The sequence below is a fragment of the Martes martes genome (assembly GCF_963455335.1).
Source record: "Martes martes genome assembly, chromosome: 15".
NCBI classification, from domain to species: Eukaryota; Metazoa; Chordata; class Mammalia; order Carnivora; family Mustelidae; genus Martes; species Martes martes.
Window position 1 is genome coordinate 21,513,765 of NC_137903.1, and position 27,465 is coordinate 21,541,229.

The window sequence follows — 27,465 nt, forward strand, 5'->3', positions numbered from 1 at the left end:
GCTGGTCTAGAGTCTAGTAATTGTATTTGCCACTGAGGATCTCTATGTCATGGCCTCGGCATCCCAAGTATGTGGGTGTAGCTGGGCTTTCCAGCCCTTTTGTTTCCTGAATGTTCCATGATTCGGTTGTATGTCTAGCTTCACACCCATAACAACTTAGAGAAGTCAGTACTTAAGATTTGTTTTAGTCTTCTTGTCTATTTGTTTTCTTGTCCTGAAATAATTTGCCTATATGCAGAATATTTTTATAAAGATCTTTTCCAGTTTGATGTATATTATTTTATTTTTTTTAAAGATTTGTTTATGAGAGAGGGAGAGAATGTGGGAGGAGGACAGAGGGAGAGAATCTTCAAGCGGACTCCTTGCTGAGTTTGAAGCCTGACATGGGGCTTGATCTCAAGACCCTGAGATCATGTCCTGAGCCAAAATTGAGAGTCAGCCACTTAACCAACTGAGCCACTCAGGTGCCCCCAATCTGAAGTATTTTAATAGAATATTTCTCTTGTGGTACAAGACTGCTTGCATAGATTAATACAAAATTATTAATATTATTTATGCACTTCAGAATTATACCATGACAAAGATACAGATTCTCACTTTTTTCATGCCACAGGATTAATGTCAGGTGCCCCTTGTGATGATATTCAAATATTACCAAAAAATATTTTTTAAACCTGTCTTTTATATTTGCTATTTGAGCCATCAATAAGAAAGATCAGTTTCTTTGAAGGCTGTAGTAAAAACAAAACTCTGATGTAATTGTCATGTGAAAGAGAGCTATTCTTTTAATTCTTGATAGATTTTGGTTAATAAAGATCTGTGATTAAGGTATTCTTTGAATGTTTAGTAATATTCGTGCAATGGCGGAAAACATCAACAGATTATATTACCTGTGAAATTCAGAGACAGTTAATAGATTACTTAAGTGGATAATAATAAAAAGAATATTGCGTGGACCTGGTTCATGCCTGCATAATGTGAATTCCACTGCTTACTCAATGTCATTATTCGAAGGAAAAAGTCAAGAAGATAAATTGAAACAATTAGATGAACTAAAGTATTTGGAAGAAAAATGTTTCCATTAAGTTCCCTTCTAACCCTTCTTCTTTACTTATTTCCTTTTCTTTCACTTTTTAGTGAAAAATGAATGAATGTGATCCCTCAAGCATCTGTTGATCATTGAAGATGTCAGCTCATGTAAACTGGAATCGTGTGGATTAAACACGGTCTCATTTGGGGCCTAAAAGTGCCATAGCATCTACATGCTTTCATCTCAAAATATCTTTATGAAGTTGAAAGGGATCAGATTAGATTCTCTAGGAGGAAGCACACTGTGAGACAGTTCAGTGTGTCAGACGTTTATTAGGGAGTGTCCTTGGGGACAAATCCCAAGAGGGAGAGGATGCAGAGTTTAACCGAGGAAGAAGCTGAGCCGACATGCAGTCCTGACAACCTGCTTAGTGGACGCTCCGGGAGCCAAGCTGAAATGGCTTGCCCTCTGTATACCCACATCAGTACTCATTAGGTATGGGCCACCCTTGAAGGGATGTGACTTGGGTCAGGGGGCTCTGTCCCTGAAGGTACTGGGGCAGTCAGCCCCTCCTTAAAGGAGGTTCTGGGCAGTGCACCCATGAATCCCCAACACAGAGCGTTTATATCATTTACAACAGACACTGTGGCACTTCACTCTTCATGATACTTAGATTTTCATAAAATAAACACATTTTGAGATCTCTGTATGTGCCAGGCTCTCTGCCAGTATTTCAGGATGTAGAGAAAGTAGACAGACTCTCTCTGAGTTTAGGATTCCGGCGCTCCAGGTCCCTTTCTCTGGGCCTTCCACTCCCGCAGTTTGCTGACCGCACCAGAACTTGCCGTTGATCGAACCCATCCTGTCCTCATGACGGATGCATCATGTCTGTCATGTCGTCTTGCCTACCATGTGTTCTCTGGCCCAGCACTATTACTTTCCTAATTCCTTAACTCCCCTGTATGTACACATCGGATCAAACTCTCACTCTGGCTTAATTAAGCATTCCAGAGCCTCACTTGAGCAGTTAGACAAGATTGGAGAAAGACACGCACACATATACAACTCCCACTCCTATTCTGATTCTTGTCACCTTGAATCCAGGGCCACAAACTCAAGTGAGCCCTCAAAGCTTCCTGGCAATCCTTTTATACTGTATTTCCCTAATGAGTTCATTTTGCTACTGATACGGATGACTAATTCCGGTGGTGTGCTGATAAATGCTTTAAGATTAGCTCTCCAGGGGGAAAAAAAAAGCCCTGATTTGTAACTTTTGCTGATTTCTGTGATGCAAATAGACTGGTTTCAGTTTACCAATATGCCCTCACTGAAGGTGCAGTTGGGAAAGAGATATGCGCAGTCAGCCTTCCTGAATCCCAGCAGGCACTGAGTGTGAATCACACCGTGTTTCCTTCTCTTCAAGCCTACAACAGTTCCGCCTCCTCTTTACTTTTAGATGATGACCTACCTTCTTTCTTTACGTAGCTAATAGAAACATTTTGGAGAGAAATCCATATCCTTACATTACCGCATCGACCAACATATCTCCTCCCGTATCTTTCTATCCACCCAGCTTCCCTCCCTGGGTATAAAGGAGCTGTCTTTCCTTGTGTCCAAGGCTAAACTCTTCATTTGTGCCTGGATTCCATCCCATTTTTCCTCCTCAGTGACTCTGCTTCTGCAGTGTTCCCTCCCCCTCTGCATCAGCCCTGCTTTCCTTTCTACTAGATACTTCTCATCAGCATACATATGTGCTGTAATCGCCTATTGAAAAATACTCCTTACCCAACAGCTTCCTGCAGCTAATTACCTTTTTTTCCCCCCTCTTTTTCACAGAGCAAAATTTAAAAGAGCTTACCCACTATCTCTGGTTTTTTTCTACTTCCAATTTTTTTTTTATTGAATCCACTCTAATGAGAGGTTTGCCCTCACTTCTTGAAATTACTCTTTTCAAGTTCACCAGTGACCAGCATGTTACCAGATTTGGTCCTCCATATTCAGTCCTCTTGCATCTCAATCATTCAGCATTGACCTTCAAGCAGCTGGTCATTTCTCCCTTCTTAACTAGACCACTGCAAGAGCTTCCATCTGTTCTCGGCTTCCTCCCATGCCCTCTATACTGTCTCCTCCACAAAACAGTCAGGGTGTAACTTTAAAACATTTTAAGTCCTGCTTTTCCCTTACTCCATGCTCTAAGAATCTAAATGTTGGACGTGGTAGGTAAAGTCAGATGTGGACACAGGAGGAAACAAGAACGAATCTTGGAAGGAAGAAATTTAGTACACTCATGTTTCCCATAGAGACAAGGTCACTGCATGTCCTTCAGGGCCTCCTGTCATTGGTCAGGAAGTAGAAGGGAGCCAGGGAAGAGCCTCAGTCATGCCTTTATTGGGGTTTCTATGGGAAAGGCAAAGCAGGGCTGGGTGAACAGTTTAGATTTGTCCTATTTTGGGGGGGCTTTAAGCTAAAGGTGGGTCTCTAGTAGTCTACTACCTGGCTCTGGATGATGAAGGCAGGGTAGTACTGCCTTGTAGGGTATGTGAACCAGATAGAGAAGGCATAGCTCTCTTTGGCTTAGTTTGCGTATCAAAGGCATGTTCCCAGCCAGACAGTCTCTAAGAATTGGCTGGCCATCTCTCCTCAGTTTTGTGAGATGTCAAAACATCATAGTATACAGACAATAAAAAATATATATAGAACACTCAGACACCAACGGTTTCCCATTTTACTTAAAATAATGCTGGATGCTTAACAGGGGACTGCAGGGAAGTTAATGATTTGGCTTCATCTCACACCACACTTACCTTGCTTTCTTGGCTCTGGCTCCCTTGCTGTCTTAAATACGTGGAACACTCTCCAGTTTTTAAATTTTTACTTTGCATGCTCCCTTTGCCTGTTAAAACCCTTGTTTTAACATCCGCATGGCCCACTGTCCCACTGCATTCAGGTCAGCACTCATAAACTACCTCCTTAGTGAGGACTTCCTGCCCAGCTTGTTAAGATCATGTGTTCCCCCCCATTTTTCTTTGTCCCATTACCTTTATTTCTTGATGGTATTTATTACTTATAAATTTATATATCAGACTAAAATTTTATGATGTACATAGTTAATCATGGTTCCTGAATAAAGTAGAAGAGAATTATCAGTAAGAGAGGATGTTTTGAAGGTTGATAGTAAAATCATGAAGGGTGGTGTGTGCTCAAAGATGAGGAGGTGGAAATCCACCTGGCACAACCTCAATTCTGGAATTTTCAAGCCACTTATGGCTGTGACTGCCCCAGTAAGACCTTTGACAAAGCTCTGTTTTAGAGGACAAGGCAGGCTGAAGAGAATTCCAGCAATCCCACATGCTTATGCTCTACTGAAAAGGGGAGTTTCCAAATTCCCGTCTCTTAAAAAGGAGAAGCCCCGGTTCTTCAATCTCTTTACATCAGCGTCCTTTTCACACTTCTCCAAGATTATTTGCCAGAACTAGGATACCCACAGCCATTTCCTCAGAGTACCGGAAAAGGCTCCTATGTCTGCCCCAAAGTGCATGCAATATTTGTGTTTTTTTCTCTAGACTCTCCCTAGATTCCATGCTAGGCTTGGGTAGATTTTTATACTTCAAGAATTCATCTTTTCCTTTCTTGCAACATAAGGGTTAATTATCAAGACTTTGAAATTCCACCTTGTCTTAGTGTTTGGCTTTATCCACCTGGTAATATTTTTATTCTGGTTTTTAAGCACAAAAGCAACCCTGCTGTTTCTAATATCCAATGAAAACCAAAGGACCCAGAATCTTCTCCAAGTGAGGGTCAAAATACTGTTCAAAAGGTAACTTAAAAGCCACCAAAGAGGGACGGGGTTATGCCTCTTGTTGAAAGCACATTAAAAAATATAATTTAAGTCTTGGATACATAATTTAGGAGGAAAATAAGAGATTTGTCATGATTATTTGTTGAGAGTGGGGGGGCAGTAAGAGTGTGGAGAAATTCTCAGATCTCTGGTACATAGGAAAAATATCATAAAAAGTAACTATGGAAACATGTTACACTTCCTGGTCAAGATTCATTTCAATGGGAAGTTAGTGAAGTTTTGGAGGCATATAAATGCCTGTTTTCATTATTTTCCCCAACATCATTCAACATTTTAGGTTTAGCGATGCTTTCCAGTTGGGGTTTTTCTAGGAGTATGTGTGGCAGAAGCAAGAAGGGAATTGAAGATGTTGGCATTTGTAGGACTAATGTGACCTATTAAAAGTAGAGGCTGAAAAGAGAAGAAAATGTCTGGCAGGTGTGAAGAAAATGAAGTGTCTAAGACGTGAGGAAAATGAGTGGCTGAGAGAGAGGAAGTTAAGAGATAACCTTGACAAGACATTCTGGGAAGATGGCATGAGCCTCAAGGTAACAGATTTTAAGTAAGTTAGAGATAGGACGATTGGGAACCAATAGAGTCAATACATAGGGTTTAGTAGGATGAGCAGCTTCTGTCGGAGGAGGGGAACACCAGCTTCAGTTAGGCCCCGAAGAGATGGAGGTAGGGAGGTAAGGACTGGCATGCAGTGATCGAGGGATTTCCAAGACACTGTGGAGAGGTTTGGAAAAGGAGGGAAAAATTATAATTTGGGCCAGGTGAGAGAAACTACAGAAGAATGTGGAATAAATTAGGTAACAGCAGGGGTGACCAAGAGCAGCATTTGACATGGGGGTTCCCAGAGAATTAATATTCAGTCCCCTGGTTCTTGAGAATATGCAGGGAGTAAAGTTTAGGGAAAGGAAGAAACAATTTGCTGTCTCATAGGTCAGCTGCTATCTGATAGGACTGAGTTTTTTAGGAGCTCAGAAGAGCAGGTAGGCCATGAGATAATTTGCTTCTCTACTTTCTCTGTCGCTGTGATAGAAATAGCCATGGTTTCTAGTACTACAGGTGTTACCTTTCTGGGCAGACTCATCCTGGCTTAGCTGTTAGGGCACTGATCCCAAGAAAGTCCATGTTTCTGGTTGTGCATACTTCAGTTGGGTCCTTTGATTTTTCACTGTTTGTTGGAAACTGAGTTGCTCCTGAGGAATTTTTTCTGTGGATTTTGATCCTAATATAAATAGTATTGAATTATTTAAGTGATAGAAATTATCACTTCTGTCTCTCATCTTTGCACCGTTAGTTTTGGGGACCACGTAATTGGCAGCTTCTTTATGATAGGGTTTCAGAATTGCTGGAAGTTTCCTTCTGTGTACCTCCCTCTTTTGCTACCTACTCTCTAAACATTTAATAGTTATTAAGTGTTCAGAGTAATTTATCCCTTCTTTAAGTACAAACTCAACATGCAAGGAATAGTCTGTATAGCCTTATCGGACATGCACACTTTAATGATGTCATTAAATCTTTTTTTGAGATGGAGATGAGGCTTTTGAGTAAACTGAGGAGCATGAAGATTGGGTGGGGAAGAACATGAGTGCAGAAAATACAGATTATGAAAGATAAATTCAATTAGATAACAGAGTAATATAGTACTTAGTGTGTGTGAGGCTTTTTTCTAAATGTTCTACAGTATTAACATATTCAATCCTCATAACAATCATATGAGGTAGATACTATTATTATCCCCATATTACAGATGAGGAAAATGAAGCATAGAGCAATTAAGGAACTTATCCAAGACTGCACAGCTGAGTGGGCTGGAGTCTATCTTGGGCTAATTGAGAAGCAGCTGAGCATAATGGGTAGCTAACGCCATTCTCAGCATATTCACTCATTCTGATGGTTAATCAGTCTTGGGTTTTTAAGCAATTTATAAGGGATGATGCAGAGGACTATTTAAAAGAACCAATAGCATTTGCATAATTTAGAAGAGAATTGAGAGTGATAAAACTGTCAGTGCCCTCTCCGGTAGTGATTAGGCAAGGCAGAGAAACTCAATTACATCCAATCAAATCTCAAACTGTAGTATGGAGTTTTCCTTAGTAGTGGTGAAGGCAGGAATGTACACATTAGATTTTTGTATAAGGAGTTGACGCATTAAAAAAAAAAAAAAGTAAGCAGCCTATTTTAAAGCCTGTGTTTTAATTACTTTTCTCATTCTGTTTTCACATTGTATATTTCTAGATCAGGTGCCAAGTGATGGCACCTGTAGCCTTACAGCATTCTGAATGGTTTGGGAAGATCCCACCTGGAATTAGTTTTTTTTTGTTTTTTTTTTCCAGATCATTTATAAAAGAATCTAAACAGTGGCATTTCATCTAAAGAGACTATTAACATTTACTTCTCTGGATTTAAAAAATATAATGATTCATGTAATTTATATGATAATCATGCAGTTTCTTACCAATGAGGAGAGGAAAAATTACTCAATAAATGGTGCTGAGACATGGGTTAGCCCAAAGGAATTTGGGTAGGATCTCTAATTACACACACCAAAACCTATTTTATACTCAACCTCATTTTTCAAATGGCATCATGGAACTTAATGTATAAAAAAAATGAAGTTTGACCTGGTCCCCAGAACTCAGGGACACACGTTATTCTATCACATTCAGTCTGGTAGCATGTGATTCCTGATCTGGCCTCTCCAGTACTGTAGACTTCAAGAAGACACACACATGTGAGCTGAAAAGGTTGTAAGCCCCAAGGCTGTAGCCCCACGGGTCCCAGCAGTCTCTTGGTAGATGCTCTTGACTAAGGTAGCACTAAAGGAAGGGCCTGGATAAGTCATCCCAGGGTATCTTCCAGGGATATGGGTGCAGCAAACAGTTGTCAGGCCTGTCCCATGCACTGCTCAGTGTCAACTCCTCTCTGGTTTAGCCCAGTGTGTTTTTTGTTTTTAAAGTTATATTTATTTGAGAGAGAAAGCAGGGGGGAGAGGCAGAGGGACAGAATCCTCAAGCATACTTCCCAACGTGGGGCTCGATCTCAGGACCCTGATACCATGATCTAAGCCGAAACAAAGAGTTGGACTCTCAGCTCAGTCTGGCCTCCAGGCATCCCTATTTTTTTTAATTTTTATTTTTTAAAATTTTTTAATGTTATTTATTTATTTACTTGACAGAGCGAGATCACAAGTAGGCAGAGAGGCAGGCAGAGAGAGAGAGGAGGAAGCAGGCTCCCTGCCGAGCAGAGAGCCCGATGCGGGGCTCGATCCCAGGACCCTGAGATAATGACCTGAGCTGAAGGCAGAGGCTTAACCCACTGAGCCACCCAGGCACCCCAGGGCATCCCTATTTTTGACCAGTGGTTTGGCAATGAATAGTTGACCAGTGCTATGACATCAGGAGTAGAACAGTAGCCCTCAAAGTAATTTCGCAAGAAACACAGTTACTCAGGCCTGGGTTCAAGTTGATTGTTGTGAAGGCTTTACATCTGAGTGTGAAAAGTTCTGGCAGAAACAAGTTATCTGGAGGGGGGATTGATTCATGGATTATTGTTATAAAGAATTCCCTCCAAAATTCTAGATTTGATCTAGAACCTTCCTGTTTTGATCATTGCAATTGAGTTTTGAAGGACCTGTGATTTCACTTTGACTTGCAGGAATGTATAATGAGTAAGAGTCAAGTGTCAGGAGAGGGACTTGGATTTGAATTTAAGCTCCACCTCTTATTAACTATATGCTTCTAAGTTTTCTAAACTAAATATATATATATTTAAGAATTTGAATGTTCAGCCATTCTCCTCATTGCTCTAAGAATCTTAAAAAAAAAAAAAAATCAGTGTTCTCCTTTTTTTCTCTTGCCACTCACTAGGGGAAACAATTCCAATGTGATTTTTTTTTTTTTTAAAGATAGAGAACCACATAACCCTATTGATGATAGCACAAGAAACTGCCCATCTGCCCATCTCTATCCCCCTGGTACAACATTTAGTTTTGTCCTTGTTCCACCCTGAATCTTCTTTCATTCCTACCAGTCTTGTTGGGATGACATTGCTCTGCATCTTCCAATGCCCACAAGTCCAGACCTGCCCTTGTCTGCCATTGATCTCACCTGTTTCCACCAGGCTGGTATCTGGCCTCCACACTGTCCTCACCAGAAACAATTCAGTTTTGCCCATTACCTGGATTTTTGCCGTAAGCCTTGTCATCAGAGACCCTTTCCCCACCTCAGCCCCATCTTTCCTTTTCTCATGAAGATTATTTCATAGGGTGATAGTGGGTATTTCAACTTCTCTTCAAGGGTAAACATCATCATCATTTAGTTCAATGGCTAAATCATTAAATGTTGCTAATTCGTGTACAAAAACGTAATTTTTTCAGTTTCATCCGTAGTTACCTTGCTATTTTCAATTAATAACTTTGATTTGCTTGCTGAATGACAGATGATGTGATACGTTCATATATGTGATGCCTGTCTTATGAGCATCCTGCACAGTGGCTGATGTTCCCATTTTAAAGGTGTGGGGGAACTGAAGCTAAGAGTTTCAGTATCTTTCCTAAGATTACATGTCTTTAAACAACAGAGTGAGAATTCAAACCAAGATAATTTTTTGTTCAAAATTTATGCCTTTTCCATTTAATAATGTGGAAAACTAATGCATTTTTATTATTTAACTTAATGAATTTTTATTGTTTAACTTGAGACTGTGAGATATTTTGGATTTTTTTTAGATTTTTTTTTAAAGATTTTATTTATTTATTTGACAGACAGAGATCACAAGTAGGCAGAGAGGCAGGCAGAGAGAGAGGAAGGGAAGCAGTCTCCCTGCTGAGCAGAGAGCCCGACGTGGGGCTCGATCCAAAGACTCTGGGATCATGACCCGAGCTGAAGGCAGAGGCCTTAACCCACTGAGCCACCCAGGCGCCCCTGGAATTTTTTTTATATCAAGTATTTGTAAAAGCTTTACTCAACTTTAGGAATCAATCAGTTTTATGTTTCAGCATCAGAGAAAGTGAACAAAAGTTACAGCTAGGTTTATGTGACCAAATTACTTTATTTTAACTGACCTTAGTGATTAAGTGGGAAAAGCAAATAGTAAACATTTAAGTATGGTTTTAAGGAAATTTGATTTTCTCTAGATTACTTAAATAGAAAGTTAAGCGATCTACTTTTATAAAAGGAGCTTGAGAATGTTTCACATTTTGTCAATATTAAATCAGAAAAGTTTTCAAATATGACAGTATACCCAACTCATGTATGTCCCATGTGTATTAAAAGGTTGTTCTCTTGCATTGGATTAACAACTTATTCTAAATACTTGTATATGAATTGGATGTGCCTTTCTTTGAAATGTGTAGAGAGGTTTTTCACTACAAGTATACCATAAATAAATTTGAAAAAGGATTGTTTGAAATAGGTTTCATGTTTTACATTTTTTTAATCAAATTTTTAAATTCTGGTATAATTAACATATAGTGTTATATTAATTTCAGAAATGCAGTCATTCAAGAATTCTGTACATTACTTAGTGCTCATCATGATAAGTGTACTCTTAATTACCTTCACCTATTTCACCTATCCCCCAGTCTTCTTCCTCTTATACGCTTTATTTACAAGCAGTCCTGGGGAACCTAGGTGGCTCAGTTAGTTAAGCATCTGACTCTTGATTTCGACCCAGGTCATGATCTCAGAGTTGTGAGATCAAGCCCTCTGGCTCTCTGAGCTGGGCTTGGAGCCTGCTTAAGATTCTCTCTCTCTCCCAACCTCCGCCACTCATGCATGCATATGTACGCTCTCTCTAATAAATAAATGAGTACCCTCAGTTAAAATTATTATGTTTTTTACAACACGAACATTTTTTACTTGAAGCATACTTCAGGATACATGGTTCTAAAAGATAAACATAAAACATTCCATCCAAGAAAAATAAAATACGCATTTTCTTCAAGTACCGACAGAAGAATCCCCTGGTTAAATCATATAAAGAGAGACTTAACAAATACTACAAATTCAAGAAGACTGAAATCAGACCAGATATATTTTCAACCACAATGATTCAAAACTAAATAATAAAGCTGAAAAATCTACAGTGTAAATATTAAATATTTAATATGTAAATATTACCATACTACTGTATAAACAATGGGCCAAATAAACCAAATAGCAAATCAAATTATATCTCAAAACAAAAGAAAATGAAAATAATATTCCAAAACCTATGGAATGAGGCAAAAGCAGATGTTAGAGTGAAATTTATGCTATAAATGCTCGTATTAAGAAAAAATTTGAATAAAAAACGTTATACCACAAGAAACTAGTAAAAGAAGAAACTTAGCTGTATTTTTTTTTAAGATTTTATTTATTTGACAGAGATCACAAGTAGGCAGAGAGGCAGGCAGATAGAGAGGAGGAAGCAGGCTCTCCTCGGAGCAGAGAGCCCGATGTGGGGCTTGATCCCAGGACCCCGGGATCATGACCTGAGCCGAAGGCAGAGGGTTTAACCCACTGAGCCACCCTAGGCGCCCCTTAGCTGAAATTTAGTAGAGGAAGGAAGTAACAAAAATCACATATAAATAGAGACCAGAATGAACAGTAATATAACTCAAAAGTAATGACAAGTTTTTCCAAAAACTAAAACCCAAAAACCAAAAAACCAAATTGGCAATGCTGTAACTATGTTAACTAAGAAGAAAAAGAAGACTGAGAAACCAGAATGAGAAATGGAAGAGAAAACGGTATAACAGATAACCACAGAAAAATCTGCAGTCAAAAATACTCTATCCAGCAAGGCTGTCATTCAGAATGGAAGGAGAAAGAAAGAGTGTTTCCCAGATAAAAACTAAGCAAGTTCTTAAAAACTAAACCAGCCCTGCAAGAAATATTAAAGGGGATTCTCTGAGTGCAAAGGAGAGACCAAAAGTGACAAAGACTAGAAAGGATCAAAGAAAATCTCCAGAAACAATGATGAAACCAGTACTAAAATGACAGTAAATAGGTATATATCAATAATTACTTTGAAAGTACCTGGAGTAAGTGCTCCAATCAAAAGACCTATGTATCAGATTGGATTAAACAAAACAAGACCCATCTATATGCTGCCTATAAGAAACTCGTTTTAGACCTTAAGACACCTGAAGATCGTCATTTTCAATCTACAAGTGCCTTAAACTCCAAAGAAAGCTGGAGTAGCAATGTTTATATTGGACAAATTAGACTTCTTTGTTTGTATTGTTTTTTTCCTGGCTTAGTATCAAGTAGTATAGGCCTCATGGAATGATTCTGAATGGGTTTCCTCTATTCTGTTACTTGTAAGATTGTCATTAATTTTTTTAAAAAATTGTTTGCTAGAATTCACCAATGAAACTGTATGGTCTTGGGCTTTTCTGTGCTGTGCTGGGAGTTTTTTGATTTCTTTCTTTCTTTTTTTTTTTTTTTTTAAGATTTTATTTATTTGACAGAGAGAGATCAGAAGTAGGCAGAGAGGCAGAGAGAGAGAGAGAGAGGAGGAAGCAGGCTCCCTGCTGAGCAGAGAGCCCGATGCGGGACTCGATCCCAGGATCCTGAGATCATGACCTGAGCCGAAGGCAGAGGCTTAACACACAGCCACCCAGGTGCCCGAGTTTTTTGATTTCTGATTCAACATTCATTCTTATTATTGGTCTAAGACAATTTCTTTCTTTTTTTTTTTTAATGATTTCTTATTTCTTGCATTCAAGATTCATCATTCAGTCTCAGTAACTTGTATATTTTTAGGAATTACCTGTTTTTTCCTAAAGTTTCTGATTTCTTAGTATATAATTGTTTATAGTAATCTGATGTTTTATATCAATTTTTTACATTTATTTTACAGTGTATTCTTAATGAGAAATTTAAAAAATCTTTTGACCTTTAAGACTGCTCTGTATAGCCAAATGAGTGCCATTCTATTTTAAATAATGTCTAAAGGATTGGAACAAAGTTGTTTTTGTCACAGTTGAAAATACTCCAATGTAATCTCTTTTGATTTATGGACCCAAATCTCCCTGGAGACTTTGTAAATCAAAGTAATGCTTAGAGTGTTCAAGTTTGCTTTTGGATTTCTGATTCAGGTAAAGATTCGGAATGCCACAATTGACAGTTTTTATTTTGACATATTATAGAAGATATTCTGATTTGGTGTGTGCCTTTTTATATGTGTCCACTCTAGTAAGTGGACAATTTATATGATCTGTGAAGCAAGGGAAAATTAAAGCATGAAAGGAAGGAAAGAGAATATTTAAAAATTATATCTTAATACTCTGACAACAGAATTTTGATCATGAAATGCCTACTTATAAATTATATTTCAGTGAGCTTACAATTAAATAGTAAATCTCTGATATACCTTTCAGGAATTAAAAAAAAAGCTGATGCTTTTCCCATTGCACACCCTAATAAGGACACTAACCCCGAATGAGTTCCCCATGGTTTAACTGTAACCATGTTTGATTTAAAGTAGAGATTAGGTGGAGTTTTTGTTGGAGTCGTTTGTTTTTTCTTTTTTATAGTTAGCATGGTTAGAGCTCACTTAAAACATTTATAAATATATTAATACTGCTTCAGGTACAAGAGCATGATAAATATGAAAGTCTGTAGTGTGCAAAGAAGTATGCATTGTACTTGGGAAAATGTGCATGAATTTAGATATGCAAGAATAAACTCTAATCAAAACATTAGCTATTTGGGTGATTTCCTTGAGACATTTTATCTTCAAAGGGAAGTAAATTTCATTGGTGAATTGGATAATATGCAAATAACATGCACATGGATGACATGTGGATCCTAGGTTGGGAATGGAGTAACTTTGGCAGTGACAAGATTCAATTTCATTATGACTTTCCCAAACTTGTGAATTTTTTTTTATTTTTTACCAAGAAAAACACATGTAATTTTGGCTATTTAGAAAAATTTCTTAATTTGTATGGAAAGCCAAACCTTGTTCTTGGTTTTCTTCTCATGTAGTGCTATTCCTTTCAGTGAAATAACTTGTTCAACATGGTGTCCACTGCTTCCCTTCCCACCTCATGGAAGTAGGAGATACAGAAGAGAGACATACCTTAACAGATGGAAACCACCAGTGTTCTCAGTGAAGGATAGTTTGTATGGTCCTCTGCCCAGAATGTCTCTCCTGTGCTAGGCTTGAAGCTTCTGCATCAGTTACTCCAATTAAGATTTCAAGGACTGTGTTCAACTTGTAAAGAGTGTTACACTCAAAAGGGTAATGTTAAAGCTACTCTGAGCCATTAACACTTTCTATAAAATGTGTCAGATTAGCTGCTGTAACTTGCAAGGCCTTGGGCAAATGAAGTGAAGAATGAAACATTTTAATTGCAAAGGAGATCTTTTATAACCAGAGCCTCCTCACACACTCACCCCTTTTTAAGACTAGGTTTCCAAGTTCTTCTAGATTCCATTTTCTTTCTTACTCTGCTATGATTCTCCACCCAAACAGTAGAAAATACCATTAACTCCTTCACTCTCTGGCTCTTGCATTTTACCCAAATTGGAAATCTTTAATGTCTACCTTCTGCTACTTCATTTGGATTCCTCTAAACTTTTTGAGAACATCCCCAAAGCTTGTGTGTGTGTGTGTGTGTGTGTGTGTGTGTGTGTGTGTGTGTGTAATTTGTGATTTCCAGTCTCATCTGGACAGTCAGCAATCCTCATTAATTTTTGAGGCCAGCTTGCTTTGCTATTGGCTAATGGAGAACATTCCAGCATTCATCACTTTTCTCATGGCCCCTATCCCATCGTCCTATCAGCACATGTTTTTGTACTTAGTAAAGAACTTCTTCAGTCCCCTTAATTTACTTCACTTCAGTCTCCAAATGTATCTATATTGCTTCCATCTTTATCCTCTTCTATTTAGTTTTTAGGGAATACATCCTTATACTGAACAGGAACAATCTCTTTACTTACATTTTGGTTCGTATACCCATCTATATCTGAGGAGATTTTTGTTCTGTGAATTATCTGGTCTTGGCTACATTTTCAAAACTTTATTTATTGGCTTTTGTTTTTGAGAGACTAGAGTAGCTGCCATCCAGATACAGCTCTTCTCAAAGCTGACCAACTCCAGCCATCAACCTATTGTTCCTTTCCCTTCACAATTAAGTACTTAAAAAGAGAGTCTGTCTCATTGTCTGCATTTTTCAACATCCATTTCAATTACTGTAATTTGGTCTCTGCTTTTATGACTGCATTAAAATGCTCGTGCAGTGTCTGTAGTGACTTGCTCATAACTTCTTCTTGGTCCTTATCTCACTTGACCTCTTCATAGCGTTTGGCCTTATGGTCATTCTCTTCTCACTGAAATAAATTTCATTTTACAGGCCATTTGTGATTCTTTGGTTAGTGCTCCAACCATCCAGGCACGAGCAACCCAGTAGAAATGCTCAGTTCTTTTCTCTCCATCGTAACTGTAATTCAACAGGATCCTGAGTACTACTGGTTATATTCCGATACAAAAGCTTTCTCATACACTTCCTTTTTATCAGCTCTCTTAATTTTTTTAGGTAAAATGATTACCATCTTTTTTATTAGCTTGCTAAAATATTCTAGTAACTATTCCTCTATTTCAAGTAGAGAGGATCTGACATCTAGTTGTGTCATTCTCCAAACACCCACTGATTTTTTGAAAATGCAAATCTAATGATGTTTATCTCTAATTTAAACTGCTAGTATCACTTAGGCAGTAGTTCCCAAAGATTGGTCCAGTGACCTTCTTTATGATAAACACTGTTGACTGCCCAACAGCAGTATCTTACATTTCTCTTCTGTTGGAACCCTGATGTTACTCATTTATATTATTTAGATATTTGGTGCTTATGTATTTCATGATAGTCCACGTCTTTCCTCAGAGTATTGATTAACAGCGATGATAAAGCCATTGCCCTTGCCAGTGACTGGTTTAAAAGTGACTATATAATGACCTTTTTGTAGTGAACCATAAGGAAGTGTCTGTTGGCAGAGGCATCTCTGGGATAGTTTTTCTTGTTCACAAGAAGAGGGATACAGAGAAAAGATTTCTTGTATTGTGTCGTCTTGTATGAAGGTAGAAAGCCCAAGGCTACTGAACCTACCTCAGAACAGCGAGGTGGCTTAGCTGACAGACACAGAAGTCATCTGAATCATTGTTGATATCCTAGTTGATATCCTAGAGCTACTAAATTATTGAGTAGTGGAGCTCTCCTATCTTGAGACTACTTAATATGTATATAATACATCTTTTAAAGATGTTACTTGTAAACTTTTCTCTTGCGTGTAGCCCCAAGCATTCTAAATGATAAAATTAACATCAGTTATCTGAAAGCTTGTTAAAATCGTAAGTTTACCTTAAGGTGATTCTGATTCAGTAATTTTGAAGATTAGGCTCAGCAATCTATATATGTAACAGTGTCCACAGGAAATTTTGATTAGCAGCCAGGTTTGCAAACCACTGTTGGAAAAACTTCTTTTTAAATTTTTGTGTGGTGAATGTCCACTAAGATAGGATCCTTGCCTGCTTCTCTATCCTTTCTTGCCGCGTTGTTCACTACTCTGTAAAATGTAATAGGTCTTCAAGTTATGTTGAACTACTTGGAATTCATCCTGTTTCCTGGAATGTGATTTTCATTTTTTCTCTTACACATTTTTAAAGGGTCAGTATGAGCTTTTTCTTCTCTGTGATTTCTTTCCTATTAGACCCAAGTGTAGTAGATAACTGTTTTTGTGTTACTATTTTACTCAGTAGCAATGTTTTATTATTGCCCGTATGACACCATAACCTAATTATATTTACATGTTGTATTTGTTATTAGGTTCGGAGTTCTTTGGGGGTACAGGTAATGTTCTATTTAATTTAGCTTTCTTTTAGGTCTAGTAGATTAATTGCATAGATAAGTATTCATTAAAAGTTTGTGGAGTGGAAATAAATTGAAGAAGAAACCAGAGCCCCTTTTACATGTCAAGGAATATGTCAGTAAATTGTGACATGGTACCTTAGCAAATCCTGGCAATGAGGAAGTGTTTGGAAGATACTCTATCCTTTGATTTACCTATGCTAATGTAAAATCAAATATGAAAAATACTTTTAGATGAAACAAGATAAAATTACTAGGATTAATGCACACACACACACACACACACACACAGTTACTGTAGTAAAGATTTATTTGGTTAGTGAACAAGTTATCCTGATCAACTTTTCCCCCCAAACACCTAATGTTATAGAAAAACTATAAAAAATATATTATTAAATGTATCTATCAGTGGACTGCCAAGAATGTAAGAAATAGGCAGAATCCAGGCAAATATTAAGTCAGTTAAGGAATGTACAGTGGTAAGTGAGCATTGATCCAGTTTTAGCCTTGAAAGCATTTAACAAATCTGGTGAAACTGAACTTCACTCTTCATGATTTTCAGGGCTTGCAGGACAAGAGAGAAAAATCAAGTGTCTACTCAAGGATAAAACTCTAAGAAGAGACCTTCTGTGATAAGCAGAATAATGACCACACTCAAAGATACCCATGCCCTAATTCCTGGTACCCATAAATATGTTCTTTGGCAAAGGCAAATTAAGGTTGCTAAATAGTGGACCTTAAGGTGGGCTCAGTGTAATCAAAACATCCTTTAAAGTGGAAAATGGAGGCAGGAGAGTCAGTATCAAAGTAATGCAATGTGAGAAAGCCTTGACTGCCATTGCTGACTTTCAGATGGAGGTAGAAGGCCAGGAGTTGAAGAATCTGGACAACTGGAAAGGACAGAGAAATGTATTTTACCATAGGTGTTCCAAAAAGAAACCTGGCCTTTGTGACACCTTGATTCTAGCTAGATAAAATCCATTTCCGACTAAAACTACCAAACTATATGATAATAAACTTGTGTTGTTTTAAGCCCTTATATTTGCAGTAATTTTTTACCATTGACATAGGAAACTAATGTACCCTCCTTGACCCCAACCCCAATTAGAGCTTGAATATAAAGCATCTCTTCAGAGGAAGAGTGAACTGGAATTACGTTGGCCCACTTAATGTTGGCAGTCAATGAATGAGAATAATTATCTTCCCACTTATTTGGTAGCCAGTTTCCCTACCCTCAATAGTTAATTCTTGCTATCTGGGTAGTGGGTCCTAAAATCTTGAAAGCAGGAAAGTTAATTTTAATTGGATGTTCTGTTGCCTGGCAGAAGCAAATACATATCCTCTGAGGGAGAAACTCCCTTTAAAGTAAATCTTAAAGAATCTTAAGAGTAAAGTTCCAATAAATATGAGCCCACTATCAAATGTCACAAAATAAACATACAAAAACAATCTTATCATGCATGGGAGCCAGCAAAGGGAGCAGACAGAAGAATTAGATACAAGATACTGACACTGTAAGCTAAATAACATGAAATCTGTAACTAAAATGTTAAAAGACAGAAAAGATTGGATTTTGAGGAATGAGCAATATGATATAAAATAAGACAGATTTGAAGGAAAATTATCATAGAAAAATGTATTGAAAAAATGTAACTGAAAAATCAGTTTAAGAGTAGCTTATGAGAGAACTAGTGAACTGAAAGATTTAAAGACTGTGTCCATTATTCAGCACAGAGAGATCATGAAATGAAAATATTAAAGAAATGTTAAATGGAAGAAAGAATATGAAGATTTAATTACATAGGCAGCATAGTTATGTAGTACAGAAAACTGTTAACACCCTACTGTATTCAAGGGAGTGTGCTAGGTTTTATGGTAGGCATTAGGCCGTGCAAGACTGGGTCTCAGCTCTTAGAGAATTTCCATAAGGACCATACTAAATGATGTAACAGCCAAGCACACCATTACTTAGAAATAGACTTGGAATTCTGGTAGGAATGTCTTTTGCCAATTCAACATAAAGGTTTATATTGGGTTTACAGTATTATTTATCAATACGTAGTTTGTGTACATGCCAAGTCATTCTCTAATCTGTTATTTCTTTGCACTTTATTGGCCACTTTGCTATTATTCCAATCTTTTGAAAAATGGTGGGAAGTACAAAGGGAAAGAGGTAAAACTCAAATAGTCATTACAGTGCTTAATTATATCAGATAATTGAATTTATTGACCAAAGTGAGTATTTTGAATTACACATTTATTTATGCTATCTGTGTGGTTTCATTTTTTCCTATTATATGTGAAAGTAGACTATTAAAATTTTGTACTGATTATCACTTTTGATGTGTTCTTAGGGCCATTCATACAGCTAAAAAGACAAAAAATATAAATATAGCACATGCGACTAGTTCAAGATAAATATGATTTATACAGTTTGGTTTTCATAGTAATTTGCAGGTATGAAGATAAATTGTCATACAGAGGATGATAAAGTATGCATTTGGAGTGTACATTCAGCAAACAAAATAGAATTTTAGTGGATTATATTTCATATCGATCAAAATCTCTTTGCATGATATTGTTGCATATCGAATTTGGACCAGATATTTAAATTTGTCCCTCACTTAATTAAAAATAATTGTCAGCTGCTTGCAAGATAGAGAAGATTAGTTGTTGCTGATGGTCTGCCAACTTACCATGCGTTGCATGGGACACTCACAGAACATTGTGTATTCCCTGACCACCCTTCCTCTCAGAATCTAAGGTGAATTAGATGTTTTGACTGTACTCCCCTAGCTTCTTCTGAGCAATCCTTGCATACCTTTCATAAAGCATTACAATTACTTGCTTATTTGTCTCTAAAGCTAAAGTGTGGCCTGCTCAGTGACAGGAATTATTTATCTTTGAATTCCCTAGGGCTTAGTCATTTAATGGGTATATCAAATGACTTCTCAATATTTAAATCAGCTTTATTTACAAAAGATTATCCTGAGAATTAAGATTCAGTAAACGTTTAATTTGGGAAAAAATATGAGTGCCGGACAGAAGTGGTTTCCTATGTAAAAAAAAAAAAAAAAAAAAAAAGATAAAGAATGAAGTTACTTTTGAAGACAGGTAAAAATGTCTCTGATTTCTTGCTGTGGTCCTGGATGTTCGGTAACATTTGTTTGGACATTGAAGTAGCCCTGAAGGTCAGACTCCTTGGGAGGGAAAAGAGGTAAATGCTTCCTGATTACCTGACTGCTGTATTGTTATGAAACATCCCTCTTTATCGTGCAGTATCTGTCATATTGAAGTTGACTTTTGGGTGTTATTTATGTAGCCATACTCCATTTCTCATGACTAATACTTGTACGGTTTTCCTGTTATTTTCATCTGGGACCTTACATTTAAGTATGTCTTATCAGTAACATATAATTGTAGATACAATCTAATAATCCCTGTATTTTAATTGGAGTGTTTATTTAGCCTGTTTATATTTAATATGATTAATGATACATTTAAGTCCACTCCCTTTCTGTGCATTTTCTGCTTGTGTCACTTAATCTTAGTTTCTTTGTGCCTCTTTTTCTCCTTTCCTTTGGATTATTTAGGTGTTTGTATTCCAATTTATCCCTCCATTGGCTCTTTTCCTATCTGTCTTTGCGTTCTTGGTAATTATGCAGGAGATTAAGTACTTACCATAGTCCATTTTGAAGTAATATTATTATATGTCACAATAGAGAAACTGAGCTGCACTACCAAAGCTGCACTTTGAGCTATTGTTGCCATATAATTTACTCCTACATATGTCATGCATACCACAATTAATTTGTTTAACACAGTCAGTATTCTTCTAAATAAATTTTAAAAGTAATGCTCTATATTTACCCATTTTAAAGTAATGCTCTATATTTACCCATTTATTTTTCCTTTATGATTCTTTATTTTTGCCATCTGGGCTGTCATTTTCTATCACTTCTCTTTGACAGAAGAATATTTTGAGGGATTTCTAACAATGTATTTTCTGGAAGCAAATTATTTTAGTTTTGATTGGTCTGAAAATTTCTTCAAGTACTCCTATTTCAAGGATATTTTCATTGGGTATAGAATTCAAGATGAAGAGCTTTTTTCAGCATTTCAATGTTGTAAATTTCCTGTCTTTGACTTTTATTATTGTTACCCTTTATATAATGTGACCCTCCCCAGCTACTCTTAAATGCTTTTATTTTTGGATTTTAAATTATGATATGCCTATGGGTTGTTTTTAGTTTTATTTTGCAAGGGGTTCACAGAGCTTATTGAGCATATGGTTGATGTATTTCTTTAATTTTGGAAAATTAGAAAACTCAAGGCCATATTTAAAACAAACAAACAAACAAACAATGCTCTGTTTCTCCTCTAAATCTAGAGCTTCATTATAACCTGTCTTGTACTGTAGGTCTCTGAGGCTGCTTTGTTTTGTTTTCCTGTGCTTCCATTTGAATAATTTCTATTAGCCTCTCTTTGGGTTTGCTACGTTTTCGTTCACTCTGTCTAGTCTGTTGTAAGCTTATATAATGATTTTCTTATTTCAAATACACATTTCATTAGCTCTCTGACTTCTTTTTGGTTATTTTTTATATTTGCTATTTTTGGAATTTGTGGAATTTTTAAAAATCCGTTTTGAAAACTATTCTCTGTATATATAAATACACATACACGCACATTACACATACACACAAATTAAATCCACCATCTGGGTCACTGTTGGATCTGCTTCTGTTAACAGTTTTTTCTTCTCAACAAAACAAAATAGTTATTTTTCTCTTGATTATACGTTATGTTTTTAAATTCCTTCATTGGTCTCATAAATTTTTATTGTGTGCTATTGGTTGTGTATAAAAGAACAGTGGACTGAGGCAGATACTTTCTTTCAAAAAGATCTTGTACTTCCCTTTGTCAGATAAGTAGAGTGAAGGGTTATTTTTTTGATCTAATGAATTGAACTGAGTTTGGGTTGGATTAGTGACTATCAATTCAACTTGGGTTTCAAACGTCTTTGGGGAGAGATCTGGCTGCTTCCACTTAGCTAATTAAACTGTAAGACTTCTCTTTGTCCAGTCCTTCTCTCAGAATCCAACACTATCCATTATTCTGTAAATATTCATGAGGTAAAATGGACAGGAAGGACAAACTCTGTATTTGGGATTCCTTCAGATTCCTGTCCACCATAGCAGCAAATGTATGGCTATTAAGATTCCACTAGTTCCTCCTTTTACCAGCAAAATTTTTTTTTAAAGAAGGCTAACCCCTTCTCAATGTGTCCTCAGAATTTGCTAATACTCCATGCTTAAAAGCCATCTTTTAAGGGAGAGCTCATCCATCTCTGGAATTTTTTGTACCCACAGCTCTTAAATGGCTTTAAAGAAATATTTATACTTTAGGGGGGAGGAGTCAAGATGGCGGAGAAGTAGCAGGCTGAGACGACATCGGGTAGCAGGAGATCAGCTAGATAGCTTATCTAACCATTGTGAACACCTACAAATCCAACGGGAAATCGAAGAGAAGAAGAGCAACAATCCCAGAAACAGAAAATCGATCACTTTCTGAAAGGTAGGACCTGCGGAGAAGTGAATCCAAAGCGACGGGAAGATAGACCCCGGGGGGAGGGGCCGGCACCCGGCAAGCGGCGGAGCGACGGAGCACAAAATCGGGACTTTTAAAAGTCGGCTCCACTGGGAGACATCGCTCCAGAGGCTAAACTGGGGGGAAACCCAGGCGGGGTCAGCATAACCCCAGGACCCGCGGGGTCACAGAAGGACTGGGGGTGTCTGAGTGCCGCAGAGCTCGCAGGTATTGGAGCGGGGAAGCTGGCTATAGCGACAAAGCCGAGGAGTGAGCTCTAAGCCCAGGGTTACCTTGTGCCGGTCGCAGGCTGGGTGGGCTCGGAGCGCGGCTGGAGGCCACGGAGACAAAAGCGACCCGGCGCTTTTCTCCAGCTCCAACAATTGACTGCTTTCCTCGAGGCGCGACCGCAAGCCAGGGAGGCGGGACTGTTGGGCGCTTTGCTCTGAGAGCGCACTGAGGAGCGGAACCCCAAGCTCTCGGCTCCTCCGGGCCGAGAGATTGGGAGGCCGCCATCTTCATTCCCGTCCTCCGGAACTCTACGGAAAGCGCTCAGGGAACAAAAGCTCCCGAAAGCGAACCCGAGCGGATTCCTTAGCCCGGCCCCTGGCAAGGGCGGTGCAATTCCGCCTGCGGCAAGGACACTTGAAAATCACTACAACAGGCCCCTCCCCCAGAAGATCAACAAGAAACCGATCCAAAACCAACTTCAGTCACCAAGAACAGCGGAATTCCACAGCAGGAGAAAGCAAATCCTACCTGGACAAAATGACAAGGCGGAAAAACTCACCTCAAAAAAAAGAACAAGAGGCCGTACCGAAGGCTGGAGACCTAATCAATACAGACATAGGTAGCATGACAGATCTAGAGTTCAGAATGACAATTCTCAAGGTTCTAGCCGGGCTCGAAAAAGGCATAGAAGATATTAGAGAAACCCTCTCCGGAGAGATAAAAGCCCTTTCTGGAGAAATAAAAGAACTAAAATCTAACCAAGTTGAAATCAAAAAAGCTATTCATGAGGTGCAATCAAAAATGGAAGCTCTCACTGCCAGGATAAATGAGGCAGAAGAAAGAATTAGTGACATAGAAGACCAAATGACAGAGAATAAAGAAGCTGAGCAAAAGAGAGACAAACAACTACTGGAACACGAGGAGAGGATTCGAGAGATAAGTGACACCATAAGACGACACAACATTAGAATAATTGGGATTCCAGAAGAAGAAGAAAGAGAGAGGGGAGCAGAAGGTATATTGGAGACAATTATTGGAGAGAATTTCCCTAATATGGCAAAGGGAACAAACATCAAAATCCAGGAGATGCTAAGAACGCCCCTCAAAATCAATAAAAATAGGTCCACACCTCGTCACCTGATAGTAAAATTTACAAGTCTTAGCGACAAAGAGAAAATCCTGAAAGCAGCCCGGGAAAAGAAGTCTGTAACATACAAGGGTAAAAACATTAGATTGGCAGCGGACCTATCCACAGAGACCTGGCAGGCCAGAAAGAACTGGCATGACATATTCAGAGCACTAAACGAGAAAAACATGCAGCCAAGAATACTATATCCGGCTAGGCTATCATTGAAAATAGAAGGAGAGATAAAGAGCTTCCAGGACAAACAAAAGCTGAAAGAATTTGCAAACACCAAACCAGCTCTACAGGAAATATTGAAAGGGGTCCTCTAAGCAAAGAGAGACCCTAAAAGTAGTAGATCAGAAAGAAGCAGAAACAATATACAGTAACAATCACCTTACAGGCAATACAATGGCACTAAATTCATATCTCTCAATAGTTACCCTGAATGTTAATGGGCTAAATGCCCCAATCAAAAGACACAGGGTATCAGAATGGATAAAAAAACAAAACCCATCCATATGCTGCCTACAAGAAACTCATTTTAGACCCGAAGACACCTCCAGATTTAAAGTGAGGGGGTGGAAAACAATGTACCATGCTAATGGACATCAGAAGAAAGCTGGGGTGGCAATCCTTATATCAGATCAATTAGATTTTAAGCCAAAGACTATAATAAGAGATGAGGAAGGACACTATATCATACTCAAAGGGTCTGTCCAACAAGAAGATCTAACAATCTTAAATATCTATGCCCCTAACATGGGAGCAACCAACTATATAAACCAATTAATAACAAAATCAAAGAAATACATCGACAGTAATACAATAATAGCAGGGGACTTTAACACTCCCCTCACTGAAATGGACAGATCATCTAAGCAAAAGATCAACAAGGAAATAAAGGCCTTAAATGACACACTGGACCAGATGGACATCACAGATATATTCAGAACATTCCATCCCAAAGCAACAGAATATACATTCTTCTCTAGTGCACATGGAACATTCTCCAGAATAGACCACATCCTGGGTCATAAATCAGGTCTCAATCGGTACCAAAAGATCGAGATCATTCCCTGCATATTTTCAGACCACAATGCTCTGAAGCTCGAACTCAATCACAAGAGGAAATTTGGAAAGAACGCAAATACATGGAGACTAAACAGCATCCTTCTAAAAAATGAATGGGTCAACCAGGAAATTAAAGAAGAATTGAAAAAATTCATGGAAACAAATGATAATGAAAACACAACAGTTCAAAATCTGTGGGACACAACAAAGGCAGTCCTGAGAGGAAAATATATAGCAGTGCAAGCCTTTCTCAAGAAACAAGAAAGGTCTCAAATACACAACCTAACCCTACACCTAAAGGAGCTGGAGAGAGAACAACAAAGAAAGCCTAAACCCAGCAGGAGAAGAGAAATCATAAAGATCAGAGCAGAAATCAATGAAATAGAAACTAAAAAAACAATAGAACAAATCAACAAAACTAGGAGCTGGTTCTTTGAAAGAATTAATAAGATTGATAAGCCCCTGGCCAGACTTATCAAAAAGAAAAGAGAAAGGACGCAAATAAATAAAATCATGAATGAAAGAGGAGAGATCACAACCAACACCAAAGAAATACAAACAATTATAAGAACATACTACGAGCAACTCTATGGCAACAAATTTGACAACCTGGAAGAAATGGATACATTTCTAGAGATGTATAAACTACCACAACTGAACCAGGAAGAAATAGATAACCTGAACAGACCCATAACCAGTAAGGAGATTGAAACAGTCATCAAAAATCTCCAAACAAACAAAAGTCCAGGACCAGACGGCTTCCCAGGGGAATTCTACCAAACATTTAAAGAAGAATTAATTCCTATTCTCCTGAAACTGTTCCAAAAAATAGAAATGGAAGGAAAACTTCCAAACTCATTCTATGAGGCCAGCATCACCTTGATCCCAAAACCAGACAAGGATCCCACCAAAAAAGAGAATTACAGACCAATATCCTTGATGAACACAGATGCGAAAATTCTCACCAAAATACTGGCCAATAGGATCCAACAGTACATTAAAAGGATTATTCACCACGACCAAGTGGGATTTATTCCAGGGCTGCAAGGTTGGTTCAACATCCGCAAATCCATCAATGTGATACAATACGTTAATAAAAGAAAGAGTAAGAACCATATGATACTCTCAATAGATGCTGAAAAAGCGTTTGACAAAGTGCAGCATCCCTTCCTGATTAAAACTCTTCAAAGTACAGGGATAGAAGGCACATACCTCAATATTATCAAAGCCATCTATGAAAAACCCACCGCAAATATCATTCTCAATGGAGAAAAACTGAAAGCTTTTCCGCTAAGGTCAGGAACACGGCAGGGATGTCCGTTATCACCACTGCTGTTCAATATAGTACTAGAAGTCCTAGCCTCAGCAATCAGACAACAAAAAGAAATTAAAGGCATCCAAATCGGCAAAGAAGAAGTCAAACTATCACTCTTTGCAGATGATATGATACTATATGTGGAAAACCCAAAAGGCTCCACTCCAAAACTGCTAGAACTTATACAGGAATTCAGTAAAGTGTCAGGATATAAAGTCAATGCACAGAAATCAGTCGCATTTCTTTACACTAACAACAAGACAGAAGAAAGAGAAATTGAGGAGTCAGTCCCATTTACAATCGTACCCAAAACCATAAGATACCTAGGAATAAATCTAACCAAAGAGGCAAAGAATCTATACTCAGAAAACTATAAAGTACTCATGAAAGAAAGGAAAGACACAAAGAAATGGAAAAATATTCCATGCTCATGGATTGGAAGAACAAATATTGTGAAAATGTCTATTCTACCTAAAGCAATCTACACATTTAATGCAATCCCTATCAAAATCCCATCCATTTTTTTTAAAGAAATAGAACAAATAATCCTAAAATTTATATGGAACCAGAAAAGACCTCGAATAGCCAAAGGAATATTGAAAAAGAAAGCCAAAGTCGGTGGCATCACAATTCCAGACTTCAAGCTCTATTACAAAGCTGTCATCATCAAGACAGTATGGTACTGGCACAAAAACAGACATATAGATCAATGGAACAGAATAGAGAGCCCAGAAATAGACCCTCAACTCTATGGTCAACTAATCTTCGACAAAGCAGGAAAGAATATCCAATGGAAAAAAGACAGCCTCTTCAACAAATGGTGCTGGGAAAATTGGACAGCCACATGCAGAAAAATGAAATTGGACTATTTCCTTACACCACGCACGAAAATAGACTCAAAGTGGATGAAGGACCTCAATGTGCGAAAGGAATCTATCAAAATCCTTGAGGACAATGCAGGCAGCAACCTCTTTGACCTCAACCGCAGCAACTTCTTCCTAGGAACATCGCCAAAGGCAACAGAAGCAAGGGCAAAAATGAACTATTGGGATTTCATCAAGATCAAAAGCTTTTGCACAGCAAAGGAAACAGTAAACAAAACCAAAAGACAACTGACAGAATGGGAGAAGATATTTGCAAACGACATATCAGATAAAGGGCTCGTATCCAAAATCTATAAAGAGCTTATCAAACTCAATACCCAAAGAACAAATAATCCAGTCAAGAAATGGGCAGAGGACATGAACAGACATTTCTGCAAGGAAGACATCCAGATGGCCAACAGACACATGAAAAAATGCTCCACATCACTCGGCATCAGGGAAATACAAATCAAAACCACAATGAGATACCACCTCACACCAGTCAGAATGGCTAAAATTAACAAGTCAAGAAATGACAG